Source organism: Cydia pomonella, chromosome 26 (assembly GCF_033807575.1).
Source record: "Cydia pomonella isolate Wapato2018A chromosome 26, ilCydPomo1, whole genome shotgun sequence".
NCBI lineage: Eukaryota > Metazoa > Arthropoda > Insecta > Lepidoptera > Tortricidae > Cydia > Cydia pomonella.
In genome coordinates, this window is record NC_084728.1 from 1,630,079 (window position 1) to 1,647,882 (window position 17,804).

The window sequence follows — 17,804 nt, forward strand, 5'->3', positions numbered from 1 at the left end:
TTCCTATTTTTCGCACTTGTATCGTAATGTACTATTATTTATATACATATAGTATATAGTATGTAAAAATATATAATTACTTTAGAAGTTTAGATATAGTTTTTAATTACTCTTTTAGGTATGGGTTAACTGGAAGAGATCCCTCTTAGGGATAAGTTCGCCTTTGTACTACCCAATTATATTCCATCTGATGTAATATTTATTTTTCTCGTACAATAAATTGTTTACTTACTTACTGACATAGTCCACCATACTCTACTTAATTGGTTACTTGACATATGTATATTGAATATTATAACAAAATTTAGCTAAATGGATAGAAAATGAGCCATCCATTATAAAAAAAAGTGGAATTTAAAAAGACATATTGAGATTGTAAAAATACGAGGCTCCAGTCTCAAAAACTTTTTTTTTACTTTGAAAATGAAAAAAGAAAATGGTACCATTCGATTGCATTCATTTTATTGAAAAATAAACTGTTTCACAACTATATAAGTAAATGCAATATTTCAGGGTCAAAATAGCAATTTTCTTGATCTTCCATATATTTAGGACAGACTAATGTAATGTGACGTCACATTACAATATAATTTTGTTAGAGGCGTTTCAATCGTCGAGTGCGAGCGTCAGACTTTAACTCTCATTTCTGACCTTTGTGTTGCTTAAATGCCATGAGTCCCATATAGACATTTGATCCTCAGGAAAATCAAGATCGATTGACATTATTTACGAAAGACTGTCAAGTAGCCAATTAAGCATGCAAATAAAAAATCTAAACTAACACTAATTTCAGGGTTTTTGAATATTCCTTTTTCAAGGTGGTGAAAAAGGGTTTGAAAGTTTGTATGGAGATCAAAGATTTTTGGGCGGGACTTGAATCGTTATATTACGGCATATTTTTAAAATACAAGATAAGTTATTTCTGCGTTTTTAAAAATTCGTCCCCGAAATGGGTTGAAAAGGGGTTGATAATTTGTAAGAGGTTTAAAATTTAACTTAAGCTAGTAAATTGAAACTTCGTAAATTGGTACTTCATTGAAAGAGAAGAATTATTTTTTAAGCGTTTTTAAAAATTCATTCCCCAAGGTAGTGAAAGAGGGGTTGAATTATATGGAGGTCAAACATTTTTTTGAGTGCAGGACTTGAAACTTTGTATGTGGGCATATTATTAGAATAAAACAAAAATGATTTCAACGGTTTATAAAAATTATACTCCTTAAATGGTTAAATGGGTTGAAAGTTTGAATCCATTACAAATGCTTAAAAACTTAATAGAAAAACATAATGGAAACATTCTTGGTAACCCCTAAGGGGGTTAAAAAGGGGATAGAAGTATATATATTATATGGTACGAGTTTTCTTTTAAGCTAGGCGTTTAAAATGGCGTTCATTGAAAGTATTAATAATCCCCCAAATTGGTAAGAATAAGGGTTTAAAGTTTGCATTAGATTGGAATAGTGGACTTGAAAATCTTCTTAAGGGATTATATCGAGAACATTTTTTTTTACTTTTATTTACTTTATTCACTTCTTAGGTTGTGTCAGACAAATCTCACGCGTTGTATAATTATTAACAAGTGATTAACCTTCCACACTGCTACCTTTTGCTGCGTAATATTCTATGCTCATGTATATAACCACCAACATAAAAATCCACGCGTACGAAGTCGCGGGCAACAGCTAGTACACTTATATTTCTTTAGTTGATCGTAGAAAAGCGAGAAAACATAAATTTGCTGTCTCTCTTTAACGTAAAGATTATATTTAGATGTGAAATCGTAAAGCGCAGTTTCTCCCACGCTTAGTATTCTAAACGCCTCTGAACACCGTGTTTTCGCTTCAGGATGTGGCAGTAGGACGGACGTCATTAATTATAAGTGTTATAATGTATGTTACAGTCGTGCTTAAATGGTAATAAACATATTATATATCATTTTGATGCGATATCTATCTCTTAAGTGCCAATCACATCCACACTTTATCAGGCCTGATATCGGACCCGGTTTCGGGCCTGAGCAAGAATATGTTTCCGTTTCACCAAATATCAGCACATCGTTTACAATATTTGAAATGTAAAAAGCGGCCAACTGCGAGTAGGACTCGCCCATGAAGGGTTCCGTATCATTTATGACGTATTAAAAATAACTACTTAGATCTCGTTCAAACCAATTTTCCGAGGAAGTTTGAATGGTAATGTACATCATATATTTTTTTAGTTTTATCATTCTCTTATTTTAGAAGTTACAGGGGGGGGGGGGGGATACACATTTTACCAATTTGGAAGTGTCTCTCGCGCAAACTATACAGGTTAGAAAAAAATGAGATCAGAAACCACAATATCATTTTTGAAGACCTATTCATAGATATAGTATAGGTTTGATGAAAAAAAAAATTGAGTTTTAGTTATATGTATGTATATACTTTGTTGTACATAGAAATAAAAACACGAGAAACACAGTTACAGAGTAAATTAAATACAACAAAGGCGAACTTATCCCTGTATAGTATCTCTTCCAGTTAAACTTTGAGGAAATGAGTAAAACAGAAGTAACGGAGAATGAATTTAGATGACTCGTAGGAAAAGTATTGTAGGTATACAATAGTGATATAATCAAGCCTTTCAATTTATTATTATTTATTATTATCATAAAAATATCTCAACGAGGGGGTGGGGTTAGGGTCGGCAACGCGCATGTAACTCCTCTGGAGTTGCAGGCGTACATAGGCTACGGAGACTGCTTACCATCAGGCGGGCCGTATGCTTGTTTGCCACTGAGATAGATCTTAAACAGATACGGAGTCCTACAAAACACTTTACGGTTTGACTGTGGCATCGAGCAGTATCTATTTCTTATATTAACACTATATTTATTTACAATAACAATATACATAATGGATATTTACAATATAATCTTTTTTATTTTTTTTGGTATATAACACACACACACACACACACACACACATACACACAGCAGATGTCATTCCAGATCTAGAGCAGAGCCCAACTGGGGAAGTACCTCCACCTTACAGAAAACCGCAGCCAAATACACGAGACCCTACTCATAGTGTTGTGTTCCTGCCGGTGAGTAAAGTTGCCAGAGCTCAACGAGGGGGGTGGGGTTAGGGTCGGCAACGCGCATGTAACTCCTCTGGAGTTGCAGGTGTACATAGGCTACGGAGACTGCTTACCATCAGGCAGGCCGTATGCTTGTTTGCCACCGACGTAGTATAAAAAAAAAAAAAATTATTTATTTCAATACAAAAACTATTACATTCTTAATTACTCTAAAAAAAAAACATTAAAATGGACTATAAACTAAATACGAGGGTTGCTACTTATATATCCGGAAACAAAAAAACAAACAAACGTACACGGCTGAAAATGGTTTTATTGTTTTTCAAAGTATTCCCCTTGATGATCTATGCGCTTTTGCATTCGTGTGAACCAATTTTTGAAGCACTTCTGCCACTCCGCCTGAGGTACCTCCATAACGTGTTGTTTGAATGCGTCGACAGCATCTTCAGCGGTCGAAAATCGTTGACCGCGTAATTTATTTTTTATATTGGGAAATAAATTAAAATCATTAGAAATTAGAAATTAGAAATGTTTATTTGCCAGAATATGTTACAATAAGGTCTTAAAACAGTTTTAGCATCAGTATTCAGTCGACATAAAGCCAACATGCAAAGGGCATTGGGTGCCAAGTCAGGGCTGTACGGCGGATGACCCATTAATTCCACATTTTGACCTTCCAAAAATAGAGTTGTTTCGCGTGACGTATGACAGCTGGCATTGTCATGATGAAGAATGATTCTTAGTCGCTGGTTAGTTTTACGAATTTGTTCAAATACTTCCGGTAAGCAAATGGTCGTGTACCAATCTGAATTAACCGTTTTACGGTTTTCTAGTGGCACTGTAGCTACATGGCCATTAATACCGAAGAAGCAGGCCACCATTTGTTTCAATGTACTTTTTGCACGAGTAACTTTCGTAGGGTTCGGCTCATTTTGAAACACCCATACCGTTGATTGTTGCTTCGTTTCGGGATCGTATGCATAGATTCAGGATTCATCACCTGTATAGATATTATAAACGGCCTTTGAGTCACCACGGTTATATTTTTTTAACATTTTATTGCACCATTCGACGCGAGCATCTTTTTGCTCCTTAGTTAAGTTGTGTGGTATCCAACGCGAACAATTTTTTTTTTACAGCTAAATGATCATGTAATATGCTATTAATGCTAGTCATAGAAATACCCAGAGTCGCCTCTACCTCGCGGTACGTAACATGTCGGTCGTCCATTATAAGTTTTCGCACAGCCTCAATATTTTGTGGTACCGATTTCGGGCGACCTGCCTTAACTTCGTCCGTAAGCATACTACGTCCACGATTGAACTCACTAAACCAGTGATACACAGTAGTTTTAGTTGGAGCTTCATCACCAAAAGTTGAAGTTAGTTGATCTATGCACTGTTGTTGCGTTAAACCACGCCGAAAATCATAATAAATCATAGCACGAATATTTTCACGAGTGAGTTCCATTCTTGCAGCGAGATGACATTTAAAACCCGTCAAAAACAAAACACTAGCGATATTAAGAAAGAAAAATATACCGGCCAGTACTTTAAAAAGTTCAAATTTTACCATGGAGGTATGCAGTAGCTTTATGCAGTATAACAGTATTAATGATCGGGAAAGTGTGTAATAGCATAAATCCTTTACGCACGCTGACGCAACTGTTATTTACCGAATCGATCAAGTGTGAGCTGGCTTAAATAAGCACACAGGGTTCCGATAGGCCTATTCGAACACTGATATCAGAATGATATCTAATTGATATTAATAGGGATAATCGTCGGTTGGTGTCACATTACTTTTAGAGTAAATTGTCTTATTACAAGGGCCCTCTACGTGTTGGCTTCGGCCCCACGCACGCCTTCAAAATGCCCGGGACCCCATGGTCCCGAGAATTTGTAAGAGACATACAAATAATAATAATAATCTATAGTAATAATAATGTTTTTAAATACCACTTTTTTATAATGGATGGGTCATATTCTATCCATTTAGCAAAATTTTGTTATAATATTCAACATGTCGACCGTTCTGGCCCAGTGGGTAGAGATCCTGCCTATGAAGCCGATGGTCCCGGGTTCAAATCCTGGTAAGGGTATTTATTTGTGTGATGAGCACGGATATTTGTCCCTGAGTCTTGGGTGTTTTCTATGTATTTAAGTATTTTTATATCATATATATCGTTGTCTGAGTACCCACAACACAAGCCTTCTTGAGCTTACTGTGGGACTTAGTCAATTTGTGTAATAATGTCCTATAATATTTATTTATTTATTTAATAAGCGCTGGTGGCCTAGCGGTGAGAGCGTGCGACTTGTAATCCGTAGGTCGCGGGTTCAAACCCCGGCTCTTACCAATGAGTTTTTCGGAACTTATGTACAAACTATTATTTGATATTATCAGTCGCTTTTCGTTGAAGGAAAACATCGTGAGGAAACCGGATTAATCCCAAAAAGTCCTAGTTTACCTTCTGGGTTGGAAGGTCAGATGGCAGTCGCTTTCGTAAAAACTAGTGCCTACGTCTAATCTTGGGATTAGTTGTCAGGCGGACCCCAGGCTCCCATGAGCCGTGGCAAAATGCCGGGACAACACGAGGAAGAAGAAGAAGATTTATTTATATTTATTTATGTGTCAAGTACCCAATTCTGTTTGCAGAATGCCTTGGGCGTTGAACCCTAAATGACCGCAGGCAAAAACACCATATCAAAGCAATTCGACCCCAGGGAAAGTGTGCTTTCTCCTTCATTCCGAGTAAAAGTGATATCTGCCGTCTCGCTTACCAAACCTCTTAACTTAACAAACGAGTTTATTGTAACTTTTACTTTATCTTGTAGGGAATAAAGTTCAAATTAGAAGAGGGTTTGGTTGTTAAATAGTACGAGTGTTGTTATGTGGTTATTGCAGTTTATTAAATAAATGTTGAATAAATGTATCTGGTTATTGTAAAATGATGCTTATGTGGTTTGTTATGCACAATTGAGTTTGGTTTAAACTATATCAATTGGGTACTTCACACATGTTGAATATTATAACAACATTTAGCTAAATGGGTAGAAAATGCATCCATTACAAAAAAAGTGAAATTTAGAAAGACATATTGAGATTATAAAAAAATACAAGACTCAGAAGTCTCAAAAAAAATTTTTTTTTTCTTTCAAAAATAGAAAAGAAAATGGTACCATTCGATTACTGACAATTTATTGAAAAATAAATTGCATTACAACTATACCCATAAACGCAATACTTCAGGGTCAAAATACATTACATACATACATTTAGGATAAGGACGTCATATGATGTGACGTCACATCACCTTATCATTATGTTAGAGGCGTTTCTCATTCTCATTTCTGACCTTTGTATTGCTTAAATGCCATGAGTCTTATATAGACATTTGATCCTGAGGAAAATCAAGATCGTTTGACATTATTTACAAAAAACAGTCAAGTAGCCAATTACAATGAGTTATGAAGTCAGTCCCATGACAAAACAAAGGGTCTTAAAATAACACTCAATTTACTATGATAAAGTAATTTACCAACTTTCGAAAGACTGTGTATTGAATGTACCCAAGCCAGTCTTTGTGTAGTTTTGACCACTTTCAAATGTCAAATATGGGTACGATAGCTGGTCTCTGTGGTGCATACAGGTCAAACTATGTGAACTTTGGCGCAGAGCAGTAATAGACAGAGGAGTTGCAATTTATAATAAATGAATAAGGTAGGTGACGCTATAGCCTATAAGGCCCGGCGGGTAATAAGGCCCAGCATTCAATAGCAGTTGAACTAGTATGATTTTTAGGGTTCCGTACCCAAAAGGGTAAAACGGGACCCTATAACTCCACTCCGCTCCGCTGTCCGTCCATCCGTCAGTCACCAGGCTGTATCTCACAGGGATCGGAAACCGGTATTTTTTGTATGGGAACGAAAACGGTATTTTTTCGTTCTTTGTTAATTACTTCATTTCTAATTAGGCAATCTAATAATACGAAGTCATTATCTGAAAACACAACTGAGTCCTACATTTAGAGTATAAAATAAACCGGAATATATGGTTATTTCGATTTTTTTGCAAAAAACCTGTTCCAATCCCTGGTATCTCATGAACCGTGATAGCTAGACAGTTGAAATTTTCACAGATGATGTATTTCTGTTGCCGCTAATACTAAAAAGTACGGAACCCTTGGTGGGCGAGTCCGACTCGCAGTTATCCAGTTTTTCAACACATCACGCTCACATAGAAGTAGCAGATATAACGAGCTGGCAACAACGCTTGTCTTCACACGCGGCGATATTTTGATAGTAGCATCCAGTCTAGAGTTGCCACCTTTTTCTACCAAAAAATTGTATTTTTGTCAAAATATTGAAAAAAATATAGTATTAAGCTTAGAATAAATTTAAAAGTGAAAAAATTACTGTCTTGGGCGAGACTTGAACTCACGGCCTCTGGATCGATACTCCAGCGCTCTGCTATCTGAGCCACCAAGACCTCATCCATAGGCAGCAAATTTTCCACCATATGGATCTAGGGGACCCTAGCGACATCTACCGTAAGAACTTTACACTTCTTAGACGGCTACCGGAGTTCCAAGTCATAATGGAAATTCACCAGTAACGATGTGCTACCCATACTAAATTAATTTTTAACAAGCAGAAACGACTGCGAACGATGCTATTAAGCTTAAAAAAAGCTAAATAAGCTCTAAGCTTAAAAAAGCTAAATAAGCTCTAAGCTTAAAAAAAGCTAAATAAGCTCTAAGGTTAAAAAAAGCTAAATAAGCTCTAAGCTTAAAAAAGCTAAATAAGCTCTAAGCTTAAAAAAAGCTAAATAAGCTCTAAGGTTAAAAAAAAGCTAAATAAGCTCTAAGGTTAAAAAAAGCTAAAAAAGCTCTAAGGTTAAAAAAAGCTAAATAAGCTCTAAGCTTAAAAAAAGCTATAAGCTTAAAAAAAGCTAAATAAGCTCTAAGGTTAAAAAAGCTAAATAAGCTCTAAGCTTAAAAAAGTTAAATAAGCTGTAAGCTTAAAAAAAGCTAAATAAGCTATAAGCTTAAAAAAAGCTAAATAAGCTCTAAGCTTAATAGCATCGTTCGCAGACGGTTCTGCTTGTTAAAAATTAATTTAAAAATAGTATTTACTGGGAAAATGGAAAAATAATGGGACACTGATTTGAGGCGTTTATAAATCCAAGTCGCATAGAGTCAAATCAAGCTAAGTTGGCAGTAATTTTAATAGCTCAGCCTGTGCAAGTGTTAAGTAAAAAAGTAGACGTTTGACGTTTAAAACAACACTTGCGCTGTCTGGGCTCTCAAAAACAACTTATTTCAGTTTGACTCTCATCATCATCATCTCAGCCATAAGACGTCCACTGCTGAACATAGGCCTCTCCCTTGGACGTCCACATGTACCGGTTGGAAGCGACCCACATCCAGCGTCTTCTTGGTTTGACTCTACGATGAGATATCGGTGACATTTGTATATCCCTTTCTTTAGTGATGAAAATATAGTTGTTAGTTTTTGTATTGTATTATTGTTTTTGTATAATATGATAATATTAATATATATAGTCCTCCTCATCGTTTTCGATGACGGCGACCCCAAATAAACACATTATGGACGTTGTCTAGCATGAGCCCTAATGTGGCTGGCCAGGCCGAACTTGCTCTTAAATACTTTATTGCACGCGTGACAATAAAGTTGGCCAGCTGCGTTGAACGTGTACACGTAGGAGGGCTTAGGTCTCTCTTTCCGTAACTGGCGTTTCATGTCTAGGCTAGTGAGGCGGTTATCTTCGAATGTTTTGACACCGTTATGGATGGTAATATTAATAAGTATGATACTTGTCCTATTGTCCCTCTTGCCGTAGAAACCACGGGCTGTTGGTGTGATGAGGCCAAGACATTTATTGGTGAAGTGAGCAGACGCATGCGGGAGTGTGGTCATGTCCCTTGCTCCGGGTCGTTTTTGATGCAGAGGTTGTCCATCGCCGTTCAACGTGGCAACGCAGCGAGCATGATGGGCTCCTTTGCATCTGGAGGGGCGCGGGGCGAGTTGTGTGGATAGTTTTTGTGTGTCGGTTAGATTTAGGATTTTGTTCAGTTTAGGTTAAAAAAAAATTTGGGGTATACGTTATTAATTTCTGAAAACCGTTAAATATGGGACCCCCTAGTAAACATTACATGATAATAATCTCACGACGTCACGACAGTTTAAATTCGATTGGTTTAGTATGATACTATATATTATAGTATGGGTGGCAACCCTAATATAGTCAGAAAGAAATACAAAGTTTATTTTTAACGAGTGTCATGTTTTGATCGGTGTTTTAATGGCCATAGGTGCGAGAAAATGCCGCCAGCATCCTTGGTACTGGTACAAGGCCTCAAGGGCCTATTTAGATTTCAGCTAGTTTTTTTTTTTTTTATTCCGAAAAGGTAAGCATTTGACCACAATCTTACCTGATGGTAAGTGCCGATGTAGTCTAGGATGGAACATGCTTACCTAAAAGATGTCTCTTCACTCTAGATTTAAAAAGGTCCAAGTTATAGTGGACTGGGAATAGATTTGCAGGAAGTGAATTCCACTCCTAGTTATAGTAATATCTCTGTATATATATTGTGTATATTATATTGTTATATCCAAAAGTTAGTATGAACTGGTAAAGCTGTTTTACTCTGTGCCAACTTTTCCTCTAACAATACTCTCTAAGTGCTTCCCAGAGAGAAATTACCCACCTTATTGTGTTTCCAGGCCACATTACCATAATACGGTGTTAATTAATTAATTATTAGTTTATTTAATAGTTAACTTGTATGGACGGAGGGAAATGATAGATAGAGTGAGGACTAGATGCGATACTATAAACGTGCTATAAACTATGCCCTTTTCCCCGACAGTTTTTTTATCACAGAAATCATACCACAACACAATGTCGATATACTCCTGCTAGATATGTTTTTTTTAATTTTTTATGTAATAGGCCGCAAACGAGCAGACGAGCCCAGGGATCGGAACCGGTTTTTTGCAAAAACATCGAAATAACCATATATTTCGGTTTATTTTATACTCAAAATGTAGGACTCAGTTGTGTTTTTAGATAACGACTTCGTATTATTAGATTGCCCGATTAGGAATGAAATAATTAACAAAGAACGAAAAAATACCGTTTTCGTTCCCATACAAAAAATACCGGTTTCCGATCCCTGGACGAGCCGCCTGATGGGAAGCAGTCATCGCCGAACATGGACATAAGCAACATCGGAGGAGCCACTTATGCGTTGCCAACCTTTGAGAACCGTAAATACCTGCTTCTTGAAGAACCCCATGTCATAGCGCAAGGGAAACACCTCAGAAGGTAGCTCATTCCACAACTTGCACGTTCTGGGAAAAAACGAGCGAGATGCCCGCTTGTTCTTGGTTTGCCACGTGTCGAGAAAGTGAGGATGAACTTTGTTTCTTACTTTGTTTCGTTGTACGTATTTACTTAACTAAAATATTATTTTCGTGAAAATAAATTTAAAAGTACTATTTTATTAAAATATCTTGAAAACGTGAAAAAAATGTTAAAATTAACAATAAACTGAATAAAGTAAAAAAAACGTATACCTGATACATAGCTATGTTAAGTCCCCCAGTCTGTCCCTTGCCGAAGGATGCCCATAAGGCTGGCTAAATTCCCACGCTAAATGGCGATGCCAATTCTTCGGCCTAGGAAGTCAGCCAGCCTAGAATCATTCGTCGTCTCAAGGTCTTTTTTAGGATTCCGTAGCCAAATGGCAAAAAACGGAACCCTTATAGATTCGTCATGTCCGTCTGTCTGTCCGATTATGTCACAGCCACTTTTTTCCGAAACTATAAGAGCTATACTGTTCAAACTTAGTAAGTGGATGTATTCTACGAACCGCATTAAGATTTTCACACAAAATAGAAAAAAACAATAAATTTTGGGGGTTCCCCATACCTAGAACTAAAACTCAAAAAATATTTTTTCATCAACCCCATACGTGTGGGATATCTAATGGATAGGTATTCAAAAATGATATTGAGGTTTCTAATATAATTTTTTTCTAAACTGTATAGTTTGCGCGAGAGACACTTCCAAGGTGGTAAAATGTGTGCCTCCCCCCCTGTAACTTCTAAAATAACAGAATAATAAAACTAAAAAAAAAATATGATAAACTTTCACCGAAAATTGGTTTGAACGAGATCTAGTAAGTAGTTTTTTTTAATAAGTGATAAATGGTACGGAACCCTTCATGGGCGAGTCCGACTCGCACTTGGCCGCTTTTTTGGAGAAGGTTATGGGCATCGCGAACTCACGGCCTCTACCGCAAACACCTCATACAACGTGTCTCCACTCTCTGGACATTGACCGAGATCCCAAGTACGGTTCCTTCTTAGGCATATTCTAATATGGTAAATATTTTGATAAGATAAACATTAAAAAAAAAGTTAAATCTATTCAAAGAAATCATCAATAAATAGGAGCATACTGTATTAGTCGTTCTCAATGACGATAAGATTGAAGTGACACTAGTGACATGCCATACTCTTTAATTACCGTGTATCTACATACAGGCTGTTTCGAAGTAATAAATCGTAAATCATTAATTTCTCCGTTCACGTTTAACATTAGCACCCATCACGCGTGTTTTCATTAGCACCATTATTCACAATATCGCGCTTTATTTATTTATTTATTTAATCTTTATTGCACAAAAGAAAACAATCTTATAGTACAAAAGGCGGACTTAATGCCATTGATACAGAATTACTTTATAGTTAAAGTAATTCTGTATCAATAAAGTGTTTAATTTAGGCAATATTGTGAGTTATCAACTTATCATTAACACTATCATACATAATATAATTGATGTATGAGGCACTAGCAGCCCATACATCAATTTTGTGTTTGGTACACTGTGGCGTTTGCAATAAGCCTTTGTACATAGGTTAGAAATACCCTAATCGACACGTCCTATTCATCTATGTCCAGAGGGTAGAGACACGTTGTATATGTGGTTGTTTGAGAGACGAGCATATTCGATATTCGCGGCGTTTATTCCGCCCGCCGGCATTCATAATGCCCGGTTTTTTTACTGAGAAAAGCGCGCTAGAATGTTTCCAGTAGGAAGATATAGGAGTCTTCACCCGCATCTACTTTTTATACTATCTGCGTGTTCTGTGTACTTATATCTAAGACATGGTTATTAATGTAAGCCCTACTTTACTTTATAATTGTAGTCATTAATACACTTTATAAGAGACAGTCATGGGGTTAATTACGTGGTACAGTTTTAGACAAACGTATTTTTTAATTATAATTTTGCATTATTTGTCTCTCCCATGACACATTAGTGTAACTAAATTATAAATACATTATCTTCTTCTTCTTCTTCACTGGCTCAGTGACCCAAACAGGATCTTGGCCTCTGACACAAGAAAGCGCCACTCTGCCCTATCCTGCGCCACTTCACGCCAGTTGGGTATTCCGAGGGCGAACAGGTCTTATAGGACTTCGTCGCTCCAGCGGTATCTGGGACGCCCAGACGGACGTTTTCCACCCGGGTGCCCCACATACGCTCTTCTCACGGCACGATCCTCTCCCATCCTCTCTAGGTGACCGAGCCAGCGGAGTCGTGTGGCTTTGATTTCGCCAATTATATTGGGCATCGCAACCAGCTCCTCTAGCTCCCTATTCTTTCTACGCCTCCAAGTTCCACCTTCATCTCTGATAGGTCCCAGAATCTTCCGCCAGATTTTCCTCTCCGCCACTAAGAGCTTGCTCTCTTCTTTTTGAGTCAGAGTCCAAGCTTCACACCCATACATCAAAATTGGCCTAATTACTGTCTTGTAGACACGAATCTTGGTTGGTCTACAGATTAGCTTTGACACTAAAACTCGATGGAGCGCTGCCGAGCATCTTAAAGCGTTTTGGATTCGTAGATCTATCTCTTCCTCCCTTCGGTTGGTATCAGTTACTGTGCAACCAAAAATACATTATATGTATGTTTAATTCTAGAGATAGTTCCAAAAATGTATAATGTGTGTAATACAAGTTTACTAATTTTATGTTCTGACTACATATGTATTAACAGTATAAGTGCCTTGGCTGTAGCTGTAAACTTATACTTTGTGTTTGCCTGAATCTTATACCTTTAAACGAGCAATTCTTGTATATATATATATATATATATATATATATATATGTATATATATTTCTGTGATTTCGGAAACGGCTCTAACGATTTCGCTGTGGTATATGGGGGTTTTTGGGGGTATACAATCTATCTAGATTAGTCTTATGTTTGGGAAAACGCGTGTTTTCGAGTTTTCATGCGTTTTTCTTTCGACGCAGAATATGGTTGCTAATTTCGTGTTACCGGCCACTGTCCGTCTGGTCCAGCGGGTTAAGACGCGGACTGCTAAACGAGTGGTACGGGTTCGAATCTCGCACGGTGACACTAACTTTTGTTTTTTTTTGTATGTTCAAGTTTATATATAATTTTTTAATTTTTATTGTTTTAGACAAGTTTAATTTAGTAAAAAAATGTAGTTAAGATTATCATCTATAGACCACCATATTACAATAAATAGTTATAACCGAGCAAAGCTCGGTCGCCCAGGTACTAAAGAATAAAGAATAACATTTCCTTTAAATTAAATGTCATACCACAACTATTCCGAGCAAAAGAAAATGTCATAGAAAGCGCTTCTTTCCTGTTAGTTATAATAATGTGCTTGAGCTAATTATTTTATTGTATTCATAATATAACTTTAACAAAAACTAGCCTTTAAAAAACAGTATATAGGTAAAAACTTAAGTAAGTCACCTGTTGTATGTAGTTGTGACGTGTTCGAATAGACAATACATGTTTAAAAGACACACACAAACAAAACAAATGTCTATTCGACTCGTCACAACTACATACAACAGGTGACTTACCTAAGTTTTTAGGGTTCCGTAGCCAAATGGCCAAAAACGGAACCCTTATAGATTCGTCATATCCGTCTGTCTGTCCGATTATGTCACAGCCACTTTTTTCCGAAACTATAAGAGCTATACTGTTCAAACTTGGTAAGTAGATGTATTCTATGAACCGCATTAAGATTTTTACACAAAAATAGAAAAAAAAAAAAAAAAAGTTTTGGGGGTTCCCCATACTTAGAACTGAAACTCAAAAAATCTTTTTTCATCAAACCCTTACGTGTGGGGTATCTATGGATAGGTCTTGTAAAATGATATTAAGGTTTCTAATATCATTTTTTTCTAAACTGAATAGTTTGCGCGAGAGACACTTCCAAAGTGGTAAAATGTGTGTCCCCCCCGCTCTAACTTCTAAAATAACAAAATGAAAAATCTAAAAAAAATATATGATATACATTACCATGCAAACTTCTACGGAAAATTAGTTTGGACGAGATCTAGTAAGTAGTTTTTTTAATACGTCATAAATGGTACGGAACCCTTCATGGGCGAGTCCGACTCGCACTTGGCCGCTTTTTACCTATACCATCATTTTATGCTATGACGACCGGTCTAGCCTAGTGGGTAGTGACCCTGCCCATGAAACCGAGGTCCCGGGTTCGAATCCTGGTAAGGGCATATTTTATTTGTGAAATGAACACATATATTTGTTCCTGAGTCGGTTTATACGTATGTATATATCTTTATACGTATATTTATCGTCGCCTAGTACCCATAGTACAAGCTTTGCTTAGTTTGGGGCTCGGTCGATCTGTGTTAGATTGTACCCGTTTTGTTTTAAGTATTTATTATTTAAAATGTCCCCAAAAATATTTATGCTTTTCACTTCACTTTTCCAATTTTTGAAAAAGGTATTCTATTGAAGCCATTAGGTTAGGTTGGGATAGATTGGTGTGCCTTTGGCGAGGTTGCGGAAGAGGCGGCAACAGAGGGGTTTTAGTGGGTAAACCATGGGTCTCGTCAGCCTATACGGGAGTCCCACATAACCATCCCAGGCCCGTCCCCGCGTCTGGGTGGTATGCGAAACGCATTTCCCCTCTTAAAGAAAAAAAAAGATTGGAGTGTCTTCTGAACACCTCCAGTTAATGAAATAAAAAGCGCGGCATGTGAAAATAAAATTCAGAGAATGAAACATCAGACACAAAATGTTGCGATAGGGTATAACAATGGGACTAGCTACTCTGCGGAATGAACTATCGCTCGTAATATTTCCGTACCAATATTCTTCAACTTCAAACCTTCAAAAAAATTATAAAAGAATAAAGAATCTTCTTCTTTTTCGTCGTTTCTTCATGCCTGAGGATCGTGACCAACAACTATTGAGCTTACTGTGGGACTTAGTCAATTTGTGTAATAATGTCCTATGATAATATTTAGTTAGAAGCATTTATGATTTTGTATGAAATTTGTTCTTCGCTCTTCATTTTCATAATAATACAAAAATATAAAAAAGTAAAACGCAGGGGCATAGCTATGGCTAATATACATCAAATTATGTAAAAATATTTCCCTAAACATCAATATCCAGAGAGTAAAATGGGTATTACGTTTGTATGGAGAATCGGCCGTCCTCTTTACTCTTAAGGGACAATGTGTGGAAGTATTTTTTATGCAAATTCCTATTAAAAATGACGTTTACAGCATTGCCACTCATTTTCCCTGCAGACAGTGCAGTTAACTTAGATATATTTTGTACTCATCTGTATGCAGGCGAACGAAAGCAAATGCTATAGAAAGCGAAAGATGCCCCTTTCGCAGTGAGGCTAAATTCCCTAGCGTACAGTGAAACTGGAAAGTGCTAAACGTATATGCTAGATATTATGTTTTGTAGGCTGAGATCCAAAGGCCAAATTGAACGATTGATGTCTATCGTATCCCATGAACATGACATGCAGATCCATGGGTATACTTGTAGTTTTGTGTGACAGTTAGTTTTATAAATCACTATGGATTCACAAATCAACGTATTCATAAAAGAGTAGACTGTCTTGTAAGCCAAGCTAATGAACTAGAAATTTCAAACTAATAATTCTAAGTTACTTTCCTAAACAGGCCAGTTATTGATAAATTATAAACGGAAATTAATGTCGTATTTGAAAAAAAGTGACCAACAACAAACAAGAAGCGATTATATGACGTTTATTTCAGTTTATAATTTTTATACTATAATACAATACAATACAAATACTCTTTATTGCACACCTCAACACAGAAACAATACAAATAATACAACACATAAACGAACGTACCTACGTATAGTACGTAGTGTTTCTACTTGAAATAACACAAATTAAAATATTGTCATAAAAAATAATTTATGTTGCGCCGAATAATAATGACGCTGACGCTGTCACATAGACAAATACGACCATCACATTCGAATTCCGTACTGGCTGTGTAGCCTCTCTCTATCATTCTTCCTTATTAGTGCGACAGTGACAGTTGCGTTTCGCCCTGATGTGTGTGTGAGTCAGACCAGCGGCCATAGCACGGTCGAATTGTTATCGCTTGTCACTGTTATCATATCTGTCACGTTCTAACATGTATCTAATCTACGTGTGAAAGTAATAAGCAATAAAAATGGTACCATGTTGCCACCGCTGGCTAACTCTGTAGCGATTATGATAACACAGACTGTGCAGGTGTTATTTTAAACGTCATAATTTCATAGAAGTTTGACGTTTAAAATCACTTGCACTGTCTGCGCTATCGAAATCGCTGCAGAGTTAGTTTGGTCTGACTCTAGTCGACAAATCGGACCATGTATGACGAGAATTAAGCACAGATGCATTTTGGACAAATGTCGGTAGACACGTATTTGTCTAATTTCTTTCCACCGACATCATCGGCGGGACATCATTATAACAAAGAGAATTTGAAATAGCGGAATCTTACATAATGTCAACAATATTGTACCTACCATCTTATGTATCCCATGTTTATTGCAATAAAATATTTCATTCATTCATTCATTCATTACCGGGCACAACCTAAAGGTTATGGCACTATCGCTCGAAACGATGCTGCCGTACCTTTGACATATTTTTCCGTCGACAGATCTTCCAGACATATCTGAAAAAACATGGTAGATATTATGGAATTAGTTTAACACAACGGCTGAGACTTTTTACGAGTCGGATCTCGCACTACATATTGTATTGCCGGGGAAAACCTGGAATTAACTTAATACATTCCTGTTTTAAATAGTTTACATTGCTTTGACCTTAAGTATTCTAGACATTCTAGACATCCTAATTAAGGCCTCTTAGCATGAGGCATTTCATTTGCGGTTATTTAGTATTGACATTCCAGATCTAGAGCAGAGCCCAACTGGGGAAGTACCTCCACCTTACAGAAAACCGCAGCCAAATAACACTTGACCCTACTCATAGTGTTGTGTTCCTGCCGGTGAGTAAGGTTGCCAGAGCTCAACGAGGGGGGTGGGGTTAGGGTCGGCAACGCGCATTTAACTCCTCTGGAGTTGCAGGTGTACATAGGCTACGGAGACTGCTTACCATCAGGCAGGCCGTATGCTTGTTTGCCACCGACGTAGAATAAAAAAAAAAAATTGACAATTGGTTTGGCCTAATGGGTAGTGACCCTGCCTACGAAGCTGATGGTCCCGAGTTCAAGTCCTGGTAAGGACATTTATCCGTATGATGAGCATGGATATTTGTTCCTGAGTCATGGGTGTTTTCTATGTATTTAAGTATTTATATATTATATATATCGTTGTCTAAGTA